Below are 19,364 nucleotides of genomic sequence, written 5' to 3'. Positions count from 1 at the left end.
AAAGCTGATTAAAAACCCTACAATTTCTTAGTTTACCAAATTTTCATTTGAACCTTAGAACTGGGTGATATCAGACCACGAAGTTCGCTGTCCAGCACAGAAACTGACAGAAACAGCAGGTACATCGGTCACTAAAAACGATCTCTAGAACTCATTACTAAACCAAAAATTACATTATTTATACGCCTGGAAAGCCGATTAAAAACCCTACAATTTCTTAGTTTACCAAATTGTTATTTGAACGCTAGAACTGGGTGATATCGGACCAAGAAGTTCCCTGTCCAGCACAGAAAACTGACAGGAACACTTCTACCTCAAAATCAAATTTCGAAAATTCCGAATTCAGGGTGCCTAGGCATGGCTCTACATCAACCTATCATCATACTACAATTATAGGATAAAGCTCACACCCTTACCGTGATTGATGATGAACCCTAGTTCTCTTCCTTTCCTCTTCCTTCTTCTTTCACGCGTCCTCTTCTTTCTTTTTCTTCTTCTTTCACGCGTCCTCTTCTTTCTTTTCTATAGCTGCTTCCCCATCCTTATTAAACCATCTAAACCTAATTCCTCAAGGGCTAAACTAAAAATCCTAAAATCTCTCCTAGTCCTTGTCTCTATTTTTAATCCTAACTTTCACCCCCTAACTCTCTTCCATTTCATAAAACACACCCAGCATCACAAAAAAATATTTTATTTCATTAAAGTATTATTATATCACCTATTAAACCACCATACAATATAATCTTAATTAAAATAAAATACCAACATTATTTGAATTAAAAACGGGGTGTTACAATTCTCCCCCACTTTAAGAATTTTCGCCCTCGAAAATTTCCTTAAACGAACAATTCGGGGTAGGACTCCCTCATCTGACTCTCAAGCTCCAATGAAATAAAGAATGCATCACACCCATAATAATAATGGCAATCAAAGATGTACCATTAATAAAGCACGTACCTCGAATTAGTCTATCCTCAGCAGTAGTCTCAGCACCAGATAAAGCAAACACCTTCCCCCTTGCAGGATCCTTCTTGGATTTGTCACAATTAGTACTGATGTGACCTTGCTCTCCACATTTGTAGCATGCCACAGTTTTACCTTCTCGGCACTCAAAGGATTTGTGGCCCAGCTTGCCACACTTAAAGCATGTTACTTCTGAATTGGGACATTCAGGAGAACGATGTCCTTCAACACCACACTTGTAGCACCTAACCGGATTAGGAGCTCCTCCCCCACTCGGCTTCTTGTCATGACCAGCTTCTTGTTTACCCTTATCAGCAGGATTCCCATACGGTCTCCCTCTGAATTGCCCCTTTTCTTTCTTTTCTTTCAAAGACTTGTAGTGAGCAGCACTTTCCCTGCTATCCTCATCATATATCCTACTCCTGTTAACCAGATCAGAAAATCGGATAATCTGTTGATATCCCACAGCCTTCTTGATCTCAGGTCTCAAACCATTCACAAACTTGTTACACTTAGATCTTTCCGCTTCGGCAGTATTGTAGTGGGGACAAAACTTAATCAATTCCTCAAACTTTGTAGCATACTCCGCAAACGGTTCCATTACCCTGCTTCAGTTCAAGAAACTCAATTTCCTTCTTTCCACGCACATCTTCTGGATAGTACTTCTCCAGAAATGCACCCTTGAAAAGATCCCAAGTAATCTCCATCCCATCACCTTCAAACCTCTGAACAGTGTTGTCCCACCAATCTTCAGCTTCTTTCTCAAGCATATGGGTGCCAAACTGCACCTTCTGCGCATCAGTACAATTCATGACTCGAAAGATCTTCTCAATTGCTTTCAGCCATGCCTGTGCTTTGTCAGGGTCGTATGCTCCTTCAAAGGTTGGCGGATTGTTCCTCTGAAACTTTCCCAAAGCACGGAATTCATCCTGATTATGGTTCCCAAGGTTCGCTTGCTGACCTTGCCCAATGGCGCCAGCCAACATTGCCAATGCCTCAGCGATAGCTTCATCATTCCTTCCGGCAACCATTTTCCTCAATCTCCAAACAGCCAACACCTCTTATCAAACAACAGCTCGATAGTGCTACTTACACATATCGAGTATCAGCAAGTATTAGAATATATATTAGACTAAAAACTTGGTCATTGACCAACCATTGCTCTGATACCACTAATGTAACACCCTCTAATCCCCTTGTTTATTTTAAACTTACATCAGAGTGATTATACGCATATTCGAAGAGAGCATTACAAAAATATTCCAAGACTACATATCTCCTCAATAACATATGTCACGTTCTCAAACTTTAGATCAAAATATTTCATAAAATAATCATACTTCATCTTTTATGCATTGCACAACGGAAATAAATAGAATCATCAAAAAATCATCTTCCAGACATACTTCAATAAAAAAAAATTCAGTAAAAGAAGTATAGGCATTATGGCCATCCAAAAACGTCAACTCCATGTAACTCAAGTTTACAAAAGAAAGAACCAAAAAGAGTTGTCAATTACTCTCATCAAAATAATTTATTAAACCACGTCCCCCAATGTTACATACAGAGCAATTGACCCTCATACTACTAGATAACTATCTAAATAACAGTATATAGCTCTCTGTCTACTTCTCATGAGATGCTCCACTAGCACCTGTACCTGTACGATGTCGCATAGAACATCATTCCAACAGAAGGGTGAGAACTTCATCATATAATTAAGCATAATAACAGGTAATGAAAGAAAAATACAGAAGTTTACATTATAAAAACTTTCTCTTCACAATAATACTTTCCTTACTCATTATTTCCAAAGACAGTTCTACTTAGCAACTTTGTTCCACAATAAAATATCTTTAACAAAGTAAACGTCATCCAAACTTTTACTAACAACATCATTCACATATATTCACCAACAACAACTATCACAGTTCTTATATTTCTTCCATCACATAGGACCACTCAAAAACGTGAGACTCAATGTGTGACTCTAATGCACATGCATGTGGTACCAATTGTTAACCTTAGCGGTATCACCGCGTTCACACAGAACAGTTAACCACCAAATAAAGTCTATCAGACTTCTAGAACTACCCCGGTTTAGGGACATTCTCTAGATCCGCAGTAACTAGCAGACATACCTCTGTCACCGGGTTCTGGAACACTCTCTAGCACCGCAGTAACTAGCAGACATGTCTATTGACTGTATGAAGTGTATTTGTGCAAACATCTCAACTCTATACATGCATTATATAGCATATTTCTTCATCACTTTCCATAATGAAAATCTCATCATATTTGCTCAAACAACACTTCAACCTGTTAACAAATAATCACATTTGCAAAACAGCAATACAACAATTCTCACTTCATCAACAACCAATTCCAATAATTCATCTTAGGGAATTCAAAATATTCATTTTCACCAATTCAAATAAATCACCATAATCCATATATCCAAAATTCAAAAGAGTACCCAAATTAAATAACAGATACAGTAATAATTTTCTGAAAAACAAGTACAGTAATCCGTTTTCTGAAAAACAGCAGGCACATCGGTCACTAAAAACGATCTCCAGGACTCATTACTAAACTAAAAATTACGTTCTTTACACGCATAGAAAGCTGATTAAAAACCCTACAATTTCTTAGTTTACCAAATTTTCATTTGAACCTTAGAACTGGGTGATATCAGACCACGAAGTTCGCTGTCCAGCACAGAAACTGACAGAAACAGCAGGTACATCGGTCACTAAAAACGATCTCTAGAACTCATTACTAAACCAAAAATTACATTATTTATACGCCTGGAAAGCCGATTAAAAACCCTACAATTTCTTAGTTTACCAAATTGTTATTTGAACGCTAGAACTGGGTGATATCGGACCAAGAAGTTCCCTGTCCAGCACAGAAAACTGACAGGAACACTTCTACCTCAAAATCAAATTTCGAAAATTCCGAATTCAGGGTGCCTAGGCATGGCTCTACATCAACCTATCATCATACTACAATTATAGGATAAAGCTCACACCCTTACCGTGATTGATGATGAACCCTAGTTCTCTTCCTTTCCTCTTCCTTCTTCTTTCACGCGTCCTCTTCTTTCTTTTTCTTCTTCTTTCACGCGTCCTCTTCTTTCTTTTCTATAGCTGCTTCCCCATCCTTATTAAACCATCTAAACCTAATTCCTCAAGGGCTAAACTAAAAATCCTAAAATCTCTCCTAGTCCTTGTCTCTATTTTTAATCCTAACTTTCACCCCCTAACTCTCTTCCATTTCATAAAACACACCCAGCATCACAAAAAAATATTTTATTTCATTAAAGTATTATTATATCACCTATTAAACCACCATACAATATAATCTTAATTAAAATAAAATACCAACATTATTTGAATTAAAAACGGGGTGTTACACCTTTAATCTCTCGGGAAGCGTAGAAAAATTAAAATAAAAATTAAATAAACTCTCATTATATCATTTAGAGAAAGATCTAAATATTAATAAAATTACGAAATTTGGGCCAGAAAGTAATACAAAAGCTTACTATTCTAGACCCACCTATCCGGACATGAGATTCGAAGAACGAAGAGAATTTATTCAAAATACTTTTAGTGGAACTAGCCTCGACGAATGGAATATAGATGGCTTTAGTGAACAAAATATATTAGATATTACTCATCAAATGATCATGGCCGCTACGGCCTATAGGGTCAATAACAACACAGATAGAAATGCAGCCTTAATGATTACTCATGGTTTCACTGGTCAATAACGAGGCTGGTGGGATAATATCATGACTGCTGAAGATAAACTAACCATATTAAATAAGAGAAAAGAAAATGGAGAAGAGGATGCTGTAGCAACATTAGTATATACCATTATACTTCATTTCATAGGAGACCCTAGTATATTTAGAGAAAGAGCTTCAAGCCAGCTCTCTAATCTTTATTGTCCTACCATGTCAGATTACAGATGGTATAAGGATACCTTCTTTTGAAAAGTAACCTTAAGAGAAGATGGCAACAGCGCCTTTTGTAAAGAGCGCTTTATTGCCGGATTACCTAGGCTAATGCAATCAAAAGTATTAACTAATTTATCCCTTTTTAATCAAGGAAATCCAGTAAATTTTAATTCTCTATCATTTGGACAACTTCATAATACTGTAGTTTATACAGGAATACAAGTATGTACTGATTTTAAACTTCAAAATAAGATGCAAAAAGATATGCAGATTTCGAGAAAAGAAGTAGGTAGCTTCTGTGAACAATACGGAGTAGAACCTTTACAGGCTCCTAGTTCAAAAGCTAGACGAATTAATAAATCCCAAACAAAGCAATCTCAAGGCTATAAAAAGAGAAAGCCATTTCAAAAGAGATCATATGAACCAAATTCTTCGACTCAAAAGCCTACAATCAAGAAAGCTGTTGACCCAAAGAAAAAGAAAAATGTATGCTGGAAGTGTGGAAAACCAGGTCATTATGCAAACAAATGTAAAACTCAACAGAAAATAAATGAGTTAGAACTAGATCAAAAAATTAAGGATAGCCTTATTAGCGTTCTTATTAATACTGAGGATCCTCAGTATTCCTCAGAATATGAATATGAAGGAGATGAAGACCAAGATGTCAACATGGTAGAATATTCATCAGACTCTCATTCCTCTTCAGGAGAAGAAGAGAAAAAAGAATGTGTCAAGGGTAGTTCAGGATTCTGCGACTGTGCAGGATGCTTAGGAGAACTAAGAAGAAGTGTCAATATGTTAACCCAAGACCAAACCATGAGTCTAATTTCCATAATAGACAAAATGGAAGACTCTCCTTTAAGAGATGAGTTTTTACAACAATTAAATCTTCTTGTCAAAAAAGAAGAAACATTAAAAAAGGATATTAGTCCTCCAATAAATAGTATGAATGAAATTTTTAACAGATTCCGGCCCAAACCCACAATAACCTTGACGGACCTTCAAGAAGAAGTAAAAATATTAAAAGAAGAAATCAATCAACTTAAACAAAATGATCTCAACTTAGAATTCTGATTAATGGAATTAGCTGGAATAGAAATTATCAAAACCCAAGAGACTCTAGCCAGTACTTCAGAAACAAAACAACCTCATAATAAAAATGAAGAGGAACCAGACGAGAATTATATCAATCTTCTTAGTTTAGTTATAATTCACAAATGCCATTCTGAAATAACCTTAGTCATTAATGATTTTCAAATTAATATAGTAGCTCTGATAGATAGTGGCGCTGATATTAACTGTGTTCAAGAAGGATTAATTCCTACTCAGTTTTATGAAAAAACTAAAGAAGGAGTTAATAGTGCAAATGGATCAAAAATGAACATTCAATATAAGCTATCAAATGCTAAGATTTGCAAAAGCCAAGTCTGTTTTAGAACTTCTTTTGTATTAGTCAAAAATATGACAGAGCAAGTCATTCTAGGAACCCCCCCATTCATTTGTCTTTTATACCCTATCAATAAAATAGATGAAAAGGGAATAGTTACACAAGTCTTAGGAAAAACTGTTACTTTTCCTTTTATAAAACCTCCACAAACAAAAGAACTACATCTATTAAGAGAAATCTCCACCACCAGAATAAATATGATTTCTAGAAAAAAGAAACATATTAATTCTTTACAAAAAGAAATTAAATATTACAAAATAGAAGAACAACTTAAAAGATCTAATATTCAAAAAATTATTAAGAATTTTCAAGACATAATAGAAAAGGATTTATGTGATTTAAATCCAATGGCCTTTCATCATAGAAAGATACATACAATAGAATTACCTTATGTAGATGGGTTTAATGAGAAAGATATACCTACAAAAGCCCGACCTATTCAAATGAACGCGCAATATTTAAAGTATTGTAGAGAAGAAATAGGAGAATATCTCAATAAAGGGCTAATTCGTCCCTCCAAATCTCCTTGGAGTTGTACGGGATTTTATGTCATGAATGCCTCCGAATTAGAAAGAGGAGCCCCTAGGTTGGTTATTAATTATAAACCCCTAAACAAAGTGTTAAAATGGATACGATACCCATTACCCAATAAGACTGATCTTATTAAAAGATTACATAAAGCAACAATATTCTCAAAATTTGATATGAAATCAGGATATTACCAAATTTCAGTGAGGGAAGAGGACAGATATAAAACCGCTTTTGTCGTCCCTTTTGGTCATTATGAATGGAATGTCATGATATGTAAATAAGTAACACAAGAAAGGGGGGTTTGAATTGTGTTCTTAAAAATTACTTGTTAAAACTATGGTTTATGAAAAGAAGATAAGTTCTTAAGAAAACTGTTCTGGTGACTTTTCAAAAACCGTTTAGTGCAGCGGAAGTAAGTAAATAAAGCAGAACGATCAGCACACAGGAATTTATACTGGTTCACCCTAAACGATTGGGCTACGTCCAGTACTTGGCCACCACCAAGATTTTCACTAGCAAGTATCAAGGACTTCTCCAATACAAGTATTAGACAGGACTTCTCCAAGTATTATCACGGACTTCTCCAAGTATTGTACAGGACTCCTCCTAGTATTATCACGGACTTCTCCAAGTATTGTACAGGACTCCTCCTACAATCAACAAGATTGTTTGGCTCTACAAGAAATCTCTTCTCAAAAGAGTTGGTGTAGACAATTTATGGCACTGGAACTCTCAAGTGTTTTGGGTTCTGAAAGGACGTTGGAACACACAAGAGTTCAGAATCTAAGAGAGAAGTAAGAGAAGAGGTTTGACTCTTTTAAGGTTTGGTATTCTCTCTTGATTTAGCAGAGGTATGAGATCGGATTTGACTCTTAGGAAATCGGCTGTGAGCTTTTAATGCTTTGAAGAATGTTTGGAGTAATTGCTCTGAGTTCTTTCTTTTCTTGCAATAAATTTTTCTCGTCTCTTCTTCTTGTTCAATCTTCAGATATGTCCTTTATATATGATCTTGCTAGTTGTGTAGCCGTTGAGACACAAAATCTGGCCGTTGTTTGTAGCCGTTGTGAGTGTCATCTAACCGTTGATTCAAATCTCCGGTTGATAGCTTCATTAAATGCATGCTGCTGTTCAAAGCTATCCTTTAGCCAAAAAGGTGTACTTTGTCAGCTAGTAGGTGGTGATAGCTTTGGACTACTTTGCAGAAGAGAGACATTTTGGAAAAGTGATGTTGACGTGTTGTCCTTTTTCCTTTTCATTGGTCATCGAGACTTCTCTCTTAAAAGGTAAATTAGTTTGCACGTGACCGGATTAGTTTCCTTCTGACTAAAGCATGGGGCGAATAGTTGAGATACAATTTTGACTTTCCCGCTCAAAGGCTTCTTCTGAAATTCTGAGGTATGACGTGGCATGAAACGATACAGCATAAGTGTCTTCCTCGTTTACTGGACGATGCGGTCATATCTTGCGTAAACTTCTTTTTCCTTATAAGGCTTAGACATATTCGTTGAAGCATGTGACCTTATAATATATATTTCCTGAAAAATGTCATTAACATCTGGAATTAGATTTTAGTAGAGAAAAGTATTTATAAAAATTGTTAGGATCAAAATAAGATTGAAACACGTTGTAACACGTTTGAACTTAACAATCTCCCTCTTTTTGATAATGACAATTTTTATTGAAAAGGATAATGATCAAGAGTAAAAAGAATTTATGCTCCCCCTAAATTCAGTGAGAGCGCGGAGGTCCGATTCATGAGAGAATATGGCAGAGTACCAACATATCCCTCAGAGACACTCAATTTCCAGAACTCTAGATCAGGAACTTTGCAAGCGTGAAGTTGGAACAAGTAGTTGTCACCCTCTTGTCGTTTCCATGTAGCGGTGAGCTGATTGCTTGAAGACTTGTCAATCTTTCTTGCCAGAAGGTTTAGGTAGCTTTTGAATGATCCCTTGGTAGTCCTCAAGGTGCGTCTGCGTTGGATAGCAGAGGACACTAGCGTCTGAAGGCGCCTCTTTCTTGCTTGAGAAAAATAGAGAACAGTACCGGATCTGCTTGCCTTCTTAGTGCTTGCTTTCGTGAACGGTTTGAGAGTAGAAGTCATAAGCTCATCGGCAATCAATGACTTAGGCAAAGATTGAACAAGTTGGAATGCAGAGGCATTCTCTTGTGCAACGGCAGTTTGGTCAGTGATGAAAACAGTGTTCATGGTAGAGTTTGGTTGAGATGTGAGTGGTTCATTTGTTGTTTCAGTCAAGGGTTCATTGAGGTTTGTGTTTGGTGGGAGTTTTGGCAATGGTTCAGTGTGGTGTTGTGAATGTGTTGGAGAGGAGTGTGGTGTTTGAGTATTGTGAACAAACAGTGAATCCAGAAATTCTTTGTTGGACATTTCAGAAGGAATTTCTTGATAAGGTAAGAGAGAGTTTACTAACCTTGTGTGAAGAACAATGTCCTCATCAAAGAAGGGCTCCTCAGGTTCAGCAGAGAAAATCTTCCTTTGCTGACATGCAGGTTGTGGTTCAACAGTGACTTGAGATTCTTCAAATTGCTTCCTCAATCTCTTTAGCTTTTTGGGTTCAGCATTCTTGACAGGCGGAGAGCCTTTTCCTGATCTGGTTCTTGAAGCGATGGGGTTAGATTGAGAATGCAATGGTTCACCACTCTTCACAATCTTGATTCGAACAAACTGTTCTTCCTCGTCCTCAGGGAACGGTGCGATGCGGAGAGCTGCAGGAACGATTCTCTTCAACGGTTCCTTCTTTGACACATCGGACAGTTCTGTCAGATTTTTCTTCCTTGTCTGGACAGTTTGTTCATCAGATACCTTTTCTTTTCCTCTGGTGTTTTTCCTTGTTCTGGGCAAGTATTCTTCAGGAACATCAGAGGAATCAAAGGGAATGTTCATCTTGCTCACATCTCCCAGTCTGATCGGTGAAGGAAAAATCACATCTTCATTCAAGCGATCCTCTAATTCCAGAAACTCTTTGATAATACCTTTCTTCTCGAAAATAACGGTCAGCAGCGAGCCAAAAGGAAGGTATCCTTGGCTTTTCTCCAGATAGTTGATCAAGTAGTTCCACATCAAGTGTGCAGGGTTAATTTTCACTCTTTTCAAGATCTTGTACAGTGCGTACCTTGCATGCGCATTTACATAATTTCTTGCACCATCCTTTGGTAAGACAACCTTGCTAATCACAGCATTGTTGAACTTTACCTCATCAATGAGATTGCCCACTTCCACAGTCAGTGGTTCCTCTTGGTTCTTCCAAATGCACTTCCAGTCATTAACTTTCGCAAACCAATTTGGGGAATATTTTTCACCAACTTCCAACTTCACATTCAGTGCTTCAGCCATGTCGTTGAGAGTCACTGAGATGATCTTGTCATTTACTTTGGACTTAATGACTTGTCTGTGATTTATCACAACGGCACAGTCATAGAATTCCTTTACCAAAGGCACATACACCTCGCGCTGAGCCATGGTGTACACCGTCTCCCAGTCCTGATGAAGTAAGTCTGCAAGCCCAGCCATCTTCACGAAGGCAAACACCTTCAAATCAAAGTACCTTGGGGACACAAGAGAGTTGTCACCCAGTTTCTCAGTTTTCACGGCTCCAACCTCCTTGAGTTGAACAGAGCGTTGGCGGTTGATCCTCTCTGATCTCCTCTGGATGATCTCCATTTCTTCAGCAGAGTGAGGTGTTTTACCACCTTTCTTGGATGGGGCCTTAGATTTGGAAGGGGCTTTGGAAGAGGTAGCAAGAACTCCGGCCATTTGGGAATGAGAGGAAGTTGCAGAGAAGGCTTAGGGTTTCTTTACTTGGAAGAGAGAGAGAGTAAATGTCAAATGAAGTGAGGTGAAAGAGAGAGAAGGAAACCTTTTCGATATATTTGATTTGGAATAAGGAATGGCAGTTTTGGGTAGTGTGCAGATGGCGGTTTTCTTTTTATGAGAGGGAAACTATTAAACAATTGGGCAGTTGAGACCACGCGCGTTAAAAGTAAGGGAGATAACTGCTTCGCATTTAATGTGATGAGACCTTTCAAAGTTCACTGTTGTAGCACATGCAAGAGTAATGATGCGTTGAACTAAACAATGTCTTTGCCAGCTGTTAACCAAACGATATAGATTTCCTGAGAGCAACTTCATTGAACGAAGAGTTGTTGAACGATTTGATCTACTGGTTGAATAGTGAGGAGACAGAACAGTGCGGATGTTCTTCGAAGAGCGAAACCTGCAAAATAGAAACCTTTGTTTCCATACCTTTTATTGAGCAGAGTGCATATTTATCCTTGTTCTTAGATCTGAGAATCTGCCTTCTTAAAGAGGTTTCGTGAGTATGTCAGCAAGTTGATCTTCTGTGTGTATATGAGATATATCAATGTTTCCCTTTGCCACAAGATCTCTAATGAAATGATGTTTGATCTCAATGTGCTTTGTTCTTGAATGCTGAACTGGATTCTTGGCAATATTGATGGCACTTGTGTTATCACATAAAAGAGGTATCTTGTTTTCATGAATGTTGTAATCCTCAAGTTGATGCTTTATCCATAGGAGTTGTGTACAACAAGAACTTGCTGCCACATATTCAGCTTCAGCAGTGGATAAGGAAATAGTGCTTTGACGTTTACTTGTCCAGGATACTAAACAGTTTCCCAGAAAGTGACATCCTCCACTAGTGCTTTTCCGTTCAACTCGATCACCAGCATAATCCGCATCACAAAATCCTTTCAACCTGAAATCTTCACCTTTCTCATATAATAGACCAAGATTAGCAGTACCAATTAAATATCTAAAGATTCGCTTAACAGCACTAAGATGAGATTGCTGTGGGTTTACCTAAAACCTTGCACATAGACAAACACTAAACATTATGTCTGGTCTGCTGGACGTTAAATAAAGAAGTGAACCAATCATCCCTCTGTATGATGTTGGGTCAACTGGTGAGCTTTCATCACTTTTGTCCAGAACAGTGTTGGGATACATAGGAGTACTCATCTCATTTGACTTGTGCATGTTGTATTTCTTGAGCATATCCTTTATGTACTTGGACTGATGTATGAAGATCTTGTCTTTCTCTTGCTTGATTTGAAGTCCCAGAAAGAATTTCAGTTCTCCCATCATACTCATTTCAAATTCACTTTGCATGAGAGTAGAAAATTCTTTACACAGTTTATCGCTGGTTGCACCGAAGATGATATCATCAACATACAATTGTACAAGGATGTAGTCGTCCTTCAATTGCTTCCTGAAGAGGGTGTTTTCAATCTTTCCTCTTGAAAAACCATTCTTCATGAGAAAGTTGCTTAGACGATCATACCAAGCCCTTGGGGCTTGTTTTAAACCGTACAGAGCTTTCTTCAACCTGTACACGTAGTCTGGAGTGGATGGTTCTTCAAAGCCTGGAGGTTGCTTCACATAGACTTCCTCTTCAATTACTCCGTTCAGAAAGGCGCTTTTGACATCCATTTGATATAGCTTGATGGAGTGTTGACATGCAAAAGCTAGGAGTATCCTTATTGCTTCAATTCTTGCAACTGGTGCGAACGTTTCAGTGTAGTCAATTCCTTCTTGTTGGTTGTAACCTTGTGCTACTAGTCTCGCTTTGTTTCTAGTGACTTTCCCATTTTCATCCATCTTGTTTCTGAAGACCCATTTAGTACCAATGATAGATTTTCCAGTTGGTCTTGGAACTAGGGTCCATACTTGACTTCTTTCAAATTGATTTAGTTCTTCTTGCATAGCCAGAATCCATCCTTCATCTTGTAGAGCCTCTTCAACGTTCTTTGGTTCAATCTCCGAGATGAATGAGCTGTTTGATTCTTCTCTGAATGCTGATCTGGTCTTTACTCTTTCTGATACACTTCCAATGATTTGCTCTGGTGGATGATCACTTCTGTACTTCCACTCCTTTGGAAGTGAGATTCCGCTTGAAGTCATGACTTGGTCGGACTGTTCAGGAATAGTACCAGGAGGTGACGGAGATTGATCTTCATGAACTGATTCTGATGGTTGAGCTCTTGTTGTGTCGTCATCTGCTTCATCATGATCTGATAGGTCTAGATTGAGAAAATCTCTTTCTAAACGATCAACGGCCTTGATTGAACTATCATCGAACTTGACATTGATAGATTCTTCAACAACTTTTGTTCTTGAGTTGTAAACTCTATAGGCTTTGGAGTGAGAAGAATATCCAAGGAGAATTCCTTGATCAGACTTTTTGTCAAGTTTTCCGATGTTGTCCTTGGTGTTGAGAATGTAACACTTGCATCCAAATGGATGAAAGTACGATACAGTAGGCTTTCTATCTTTCCATAGTTCATATGGAGTCTTTTTCAACATGGGTCGCATAGATATTCTATTCTGAATGTAGCATGCAGTTTCAATAGCTTCAGCCCAGAAATACTTTGGTAGGGAAGTTTCACTGAGCATTGTCCTTGCCATTTCTTGAAGCGATCTGTTTTTTCGTTCAGCTACACCGTTTTGCTGTGGTGTCCTTGGAGCTGAGAACTGATGGCTGATACCTTCTTGTGCACAGAAATTTTCAAAATCTTCATTCACAAACTCTCCTCCTCTGTCACTGCGAATGGCTGTGATGCAGTAGCCCTTTTCATTTTGAACTCTTTTGCTGAAGATCTTGAATGCTTGGAATGTTTCATCCTTGCTTCTTAGGAAGTAGACCCAACAGAATCTTGTGTAGTCATCGATAATGACAAAACAAAATCTTTTTCCAGAAACACTAGCTACCCTAGTGGGACCAAACAAATCCATATGTAAGAGGTCCAGAGGTTTGCTAGTACTGACAAAGTTTTTAGCACGACAGGAGGTACGATGCTGTTTGCTTTGAGTACATGCAGAACATGTAGCATCAGATTTAATAGATAGTTTTGGCAAACCACGTACTAAGTCATTACTTATGATTTTAGTAATGGTCCTTAAGGATGCATGCCCTAGCTTCCTATGCCAAAGCCATGAATTATCCTCTGATGATACTAGACAAGTTACATTTTGATTTGCTAGGTTTTCCAAGTTCGTCTTATATAGATTCCCTTGTCTCTGAGCTTCAAAGATGATTTTGTCATCGGAATCAGTAACACTACACTTTACTTTATTAAAGGAAACAGTGAACCCACTATCACATAATTGACTTATGCTAAGTAGATTATGTTTTAACCCTTCAACTAATAAGACATTATTAATTACTGGAAGAGGTTCCTTACCAACAGTACCTTCTCCAACAATGAATCCTTTTTGATTTCCACCAAAGGTTACAAATCCACCATCAGATCTAACTTGAATCTTGGGGAACATAGACTTTTCTCCCGTCATATGACGCGAGCATCCACTGTCCAAGTACCATTGTTGGCGTTTCCTTCGTTCTGTTAAGTAAATCTGCAACAGGAATTATTGATTTCTTAGGTACCCAGATTTTCTTGGGTCCTATAGGGTTAGTTGCACGCTTGGGAGGAATCTTCTTCTCTTAGAAGATTTTCTTTCCTTCCCTTTCTATTGAACAGTTCACAACAAATTTAGATTCACTATCAATAGAAGAAGTAAACGATATATCAGACATAGTTTCATTAGACGGTTTACTGTTGTCAAAACCCAGACCACTTTTATCATATAAGTCTCTACTGTTTCCACATAGTTTAACTAAGTTGTCATGCCCTATTGTGAAAGTAGATAAATCATCAATCAAAACTTTGATTCTTTTCTTTAAAGCAGATACTTCCATTGTGGAGTCTTGTTTCTTTAAAAACTCATTTTCATGAATAATGGAATCTTTTTCTTTTAAAACTTTCTCATGTTCTTTTTGCAACTTGGAAAACTGTTTCTTCAGGTTCTTGTATTTTTCAGATAAAGTGTAAGAATGTTCAAGCAGTTCATTAAACTCTTCTTCAAGGTTTTCAGATCTTACCTCATCATCTTCATCATCATCTGATCCATCTACTGAAGCCATGAGAGCGAATAGAGATTCTTCATCTTCTTCTTCCTCGTCATCTTCAGAGTTGTTTTCAGAATCATCCCAGCCAGTTACTAGAGCTTTCTTCTTCTTGTAGAATTGTTTCCTGACAGGCTTTTTTGCTAGTCTAGACCAGTCTGGTTTGATGTGACCTGGCTTTTTGCATTCGAAACATGTAATGTTGCTTTTGTTTGCAGTTGAGGTGCTTTCACCTTTCTGTTGAACAGTGCTTGCTCATCATCGGACAGTTCTTCTGAGGAATCTTCTTCATCAGACATTTCTTTCGTCTGACTGTTCTTGGACATGTTAGCTTTGAAGGCGATGCTTTTCTGCTTCTTTAGGCTTTCATCTTGAGAAAGTTCAATCTCATGAACCTTCAGAGATCCCAGGAGATCTTCAAGTTTTAGTGTGCTAAGATCTCTTGCTTCTTGGATAGCAGTAACTTTGGGTCTCCATCTTTTAGGAAGGCACCTCAGTATTTTCGTGATTTGATCAATGTGTGCGTATGTGCGATCGAGATTTCGAAGACCATTGATAATGGTTTGAAATCTTGCGAACATTTCATCAATGGTTTCATTTTCCTTCATTTTGAAGGTTTCATATTCAGCCACTAGTAAACTTACTTTGGCTTGACGTACATTTGTTGTACCTTCATAGGCAAGCCCTAGAGCTTCCCATACTTCTTTGGCAGTTGCGAGTCCATCAACTTTGTCCAGCTGAGCTTTGCTTAAGGCACATAAGAGAAATAGTTTTGCCTTTGAATTGAGTTGATAGTCTTTGCGTTGAGCTTCCGTCAGCTGATCTTTCTTGATGGGTTCACCAGCGTCATCTTTATAGACGATGTTGCCATTTTCAATGATATCCCACAACTTGTAGCTTGAGGATTCTATGAAAAGTTGCATGTGCGTCTTCCAGTAGGAATAATCGGTTCCATCAAAGAAAGGAGGCTTGTTGGTGGATGAGCCCGTAGCGATAGCTTGATCTTCTGCCAAGGATCTTTACTCTACACCTGTTAAGATGTTAGTTCTAGAGCCTAAGCTCTTATGCCAATTGATATGTAAATAAATAACACAAGAAAGGGGGGTTTGAATTGTGTTCTTAAAAATTACTTGTTAAAACTATGGTTTATGAAAAGAAGATAAGTTCTTAAGAAAACTGTTCTGGTGACTTTTCAAAAACCGTTTAGTGCAGCGGAAGTAAGTAAATAAAGCAGAACGATCAGCACACAGGAATTTATACTGGTTCACCCTAAACGATTGGGCTACGTCCAGTACTTGGCCACCACCAAGATTTTCACTAGCAAGTATCAAGGACTTCTCCAATACAAGTATTAGACAGGACTTCTCCAAGTATTATCACAGACTTCTCCAAGTATTGTACAGGACTCCTCCTAGTATTATCACGGACTTCTCCAAGTATTGTACAGGACTCCTCCTACAATCAACAAGATTGTTTGGCTCTACAAGAAATCTCTTCTCAAAAGAGTTGGTGTAGACAATTTATGGCACTGGAACTCTCAAGTGTTTTGGGTTCTGAAAGGACGTTGGAACACACAAGAGTTCAGAATCTAAGAGAGAAGTAAGAGAAGAGGTTTGACTCTTTTAAGGTTTGGTATTCTCTCTTGATTTAGCAGAGGTATGAGATCGGATTTGACTCTTAGGAAATCGGTTGTGAGCTTTTAATGCTTTGAAGAATGTTTGGAGTAATTGCTCTGAGTTCTTTCTTTTCTTGCAATAAATTTTTCTCGTCTCTTCTTCTTGTTCAATCTTCAGATATGTCCTTTATATATGATCTTGCTAGTTGTGTAGCCGTTGAGACACAAAATCTGGCCGTTGTTTGTAGCCGTTGTGAGTGTCATCTAACCGTTGATTCAAATCTCCGGTTGATAGCTTCATTAAATGCATGCTGCTGTTCAAAGCTATCCTTTAGCCAAAAAGGTGTACTTTGTCAGCTAGTAGGTGGTGATAGCTTTGGGCTACTTTGCAGAAGAGAGACATTTTGGAAAAGTGATGTTGACGTGTTGTCCTTTTTCCTTTTCATTGGTCATCGAGACTTCTCTCTTAAAAGGTAAATCAGTTTGCACGTGACCGGATTAGTTTCCTTCTGACTAAAGCATGGGGCGAATAGTTGAGATACAATTTTGACTTTCCCGCTCAAAGGCTTCTTCTGAAATTCTGAGGTATGACGTGGCATGAAACGATACAGCATAAGTGTCTTCCTCGTTTACTGGACGATGCGGTCATATCTTGCGTAAACTTCTTTTTCCTTATAAGGCTTAGACATATTCGTTGAAGCATGTGACCTTATAATATATATTTCCTGAAAATTGTCATTAACATCTGGAATTAGATTTTAGTAGAGAAAAGTATTTATAAAAATTGTTAGGATCAAAATAAGATTGAAACACGTTGTAACACGTTTGAACTTAACATGTCATGCCACAGGGTCTAAAGAATGCATCTAGTGAATATCAAAACATCATAAATGATATATTTTATCCATATATGGATTTCACTATTGTATATTTAGATGATGTGCTAGTATTTTCAAAAGGTATAGACCAACATATTCAACATTTAGAAAAGTTTAAAGAAATTATTAAAAAGAATGGATTAGTAGTTTCAGCAAAAAAAGATGAAAATCTTTGAGACTAAAACAAGATTTTTAGGTTATGAAATTCATCAGGGGCAAATTACCCCGATACAAAGATCATTGGAATTTGCAAAAAAACTTTCCAGATGAACTAAAAGAAAAAACTCAATTACAGAGATTTTTAGGATGTGTTAACTATGTAGCAGATTTTATCCCTAATATAAGAATAATATGTGCTCCTTTGTTCAAAAGACTCAGAAAAATTCCCCACCTTGGACCGAAGAAATGAGCCACAGTGTTAGGGAAGTTAAAAAATTAGTACAAAGCTTACCCTGTTTAGGGATACCAGACCCAGAGGCCTCATTAATCATAGAAACAGATGCCTCAGAACTTGGGTATGGAGGGATACTTAAACAAGTCAAACCCCAGTTTGCAAAACAACAAATTGTTACATATCATTCAGGGATTTGGTACCCAGCTCAACAAAAATATTCCACAGTCAAAAAAGAAATTCTTTCAATAGTTTTATGTGTTCAAAAATTCCAAGATGACGTTTTTAACAAAAAGTTTTTGATAAAAACTGATTGTAAAGCAGCACCTTCAGTCCTACAAAAGGATGTTCAGAATTTAGTTTCAAAACATATTTTTGCTAGATGGCAATCATTACTTTCTTGCTTTGATTTTGAAATAACTCATATTAAAGGAGACAATAACTCCCTTCCAGATTTCCTAACAAGAGAATTTTTACAGGGAAAGCATGAGTGAGAAACCAAAATCAAAAGACCAATATGGACCCCCACTGGGTTCGTCATCATCATCAAACTCAAAAGCAATTGCAGCAACACCTCTTAAAATTGCTGGGTCCTCAACACCAGCTACCCCTTCAAAATCTTCTCAAAGACTCACTACCTCCCAAATGGTCAAGACACCTCCTCAAAAAGCCTCGTTAGTCCCACTGACTAACAAATATACAGTATTAACTCAAAACACTTCAAAATCCCCCGTCAAACCAGAACAAACCGAATATCTAGAAAAACCAGAAGGTTTGCCATCCCTCATTATAGAAAAAGAATATTTCAATTTAAATCCAAGGGAGATAGCCACCCAGATATTTCCTCCTAACTTTCATTATGTCCCAGGACACCCTAAAAAGACCAGATTATTCTATGAATTCATTCTCGTCGATTCTGATTCCATAGAAGTCACCCATAATCCAGATAAGCAAGGAGAAATAATTTTCTCCAAAATCAAAATTCTCAAAGTTCTTTCAGCCCAGGACTGGAATGCTCCCCTTCATTACTTCAAACAGTTTTCCAGACAGTTTGATCCTCCTAGTTATAATTACTTTGATTATAGACTTAATTGCACTTTTGGTCCCCTAACTATTGTCTTCTTGCGAAAATCGTCCCTAAACTTCAAAATTAGCAAAAAAAGTCCTCCAACTATACATGTCGTTGCACTTTTGGTCTGCCGTTTGCCTTCCGTGAGAAAACTAACGTGAGAAGCTGATGTGGCTCCCTCACGTGTGTCTCACGTGACTTTCTTCAGAGTGCTTGATGACGGGACAAGTCACATGCTTCTCACGTGACTCTTTTAAGGGTTCCATGGTGAAGAAGACGATGGAGGAGGGAGATGACCGTTGGAGCCTTTTAGAGTCACGTGAGAAGCATGTGACTTGTACAGTCATCAAGCTCTCTGAAAAAAGTCACGTGAGACACGTGTGAGGGATCCACATCAGCTTCCCACGTTAGTTTTCTCACGGAAGGCAAACGGCAGACCAAAAGTGCAACAACATGTATAGTTTGAGGACGTGTTTTGCTAATTTTGAAGTTTGGGGACGATTTTCACAGGAAGGCAATAGTTGGGGGACCAAAAGTGCAATTAAGCCTTGATTATATGGATG

The 19,364-nt window shown here is 37.8% G+C and overlaps 1 pseudogene; it reads right to left on the bottom strand.

Annotated features, from left to right (window-relative positions):
- Positions 1-675: 675 nt before the first annotated feature.
- On the bottom strand, positions 676-4,109 carry LOC130720962 (uncharacterized; annotated as a pseudogene).
- Between the last annotated feature and the right edge of the window lie 15,255 nt (positions 4,110-19,364).

The sequence above is a fragment of the Lotus japonicus genome, chromosome 5, assembly GCF_012489685.1.
Source record: "Lotus japonicus ecotype B-129 chromosome 5, LjGifu_v1.2".
NCBI lineage: Eukaryota > Viridiplantae > Streptophyta > Magnoliopsida > Fabales > Fabaceae > Lotus > Lotus japonicus.
The sequence above is the reverse complement of the archived record's forward strand: the minus strand, read 5'-3'. Positions and strand labels throughout refer to the sequence as shown.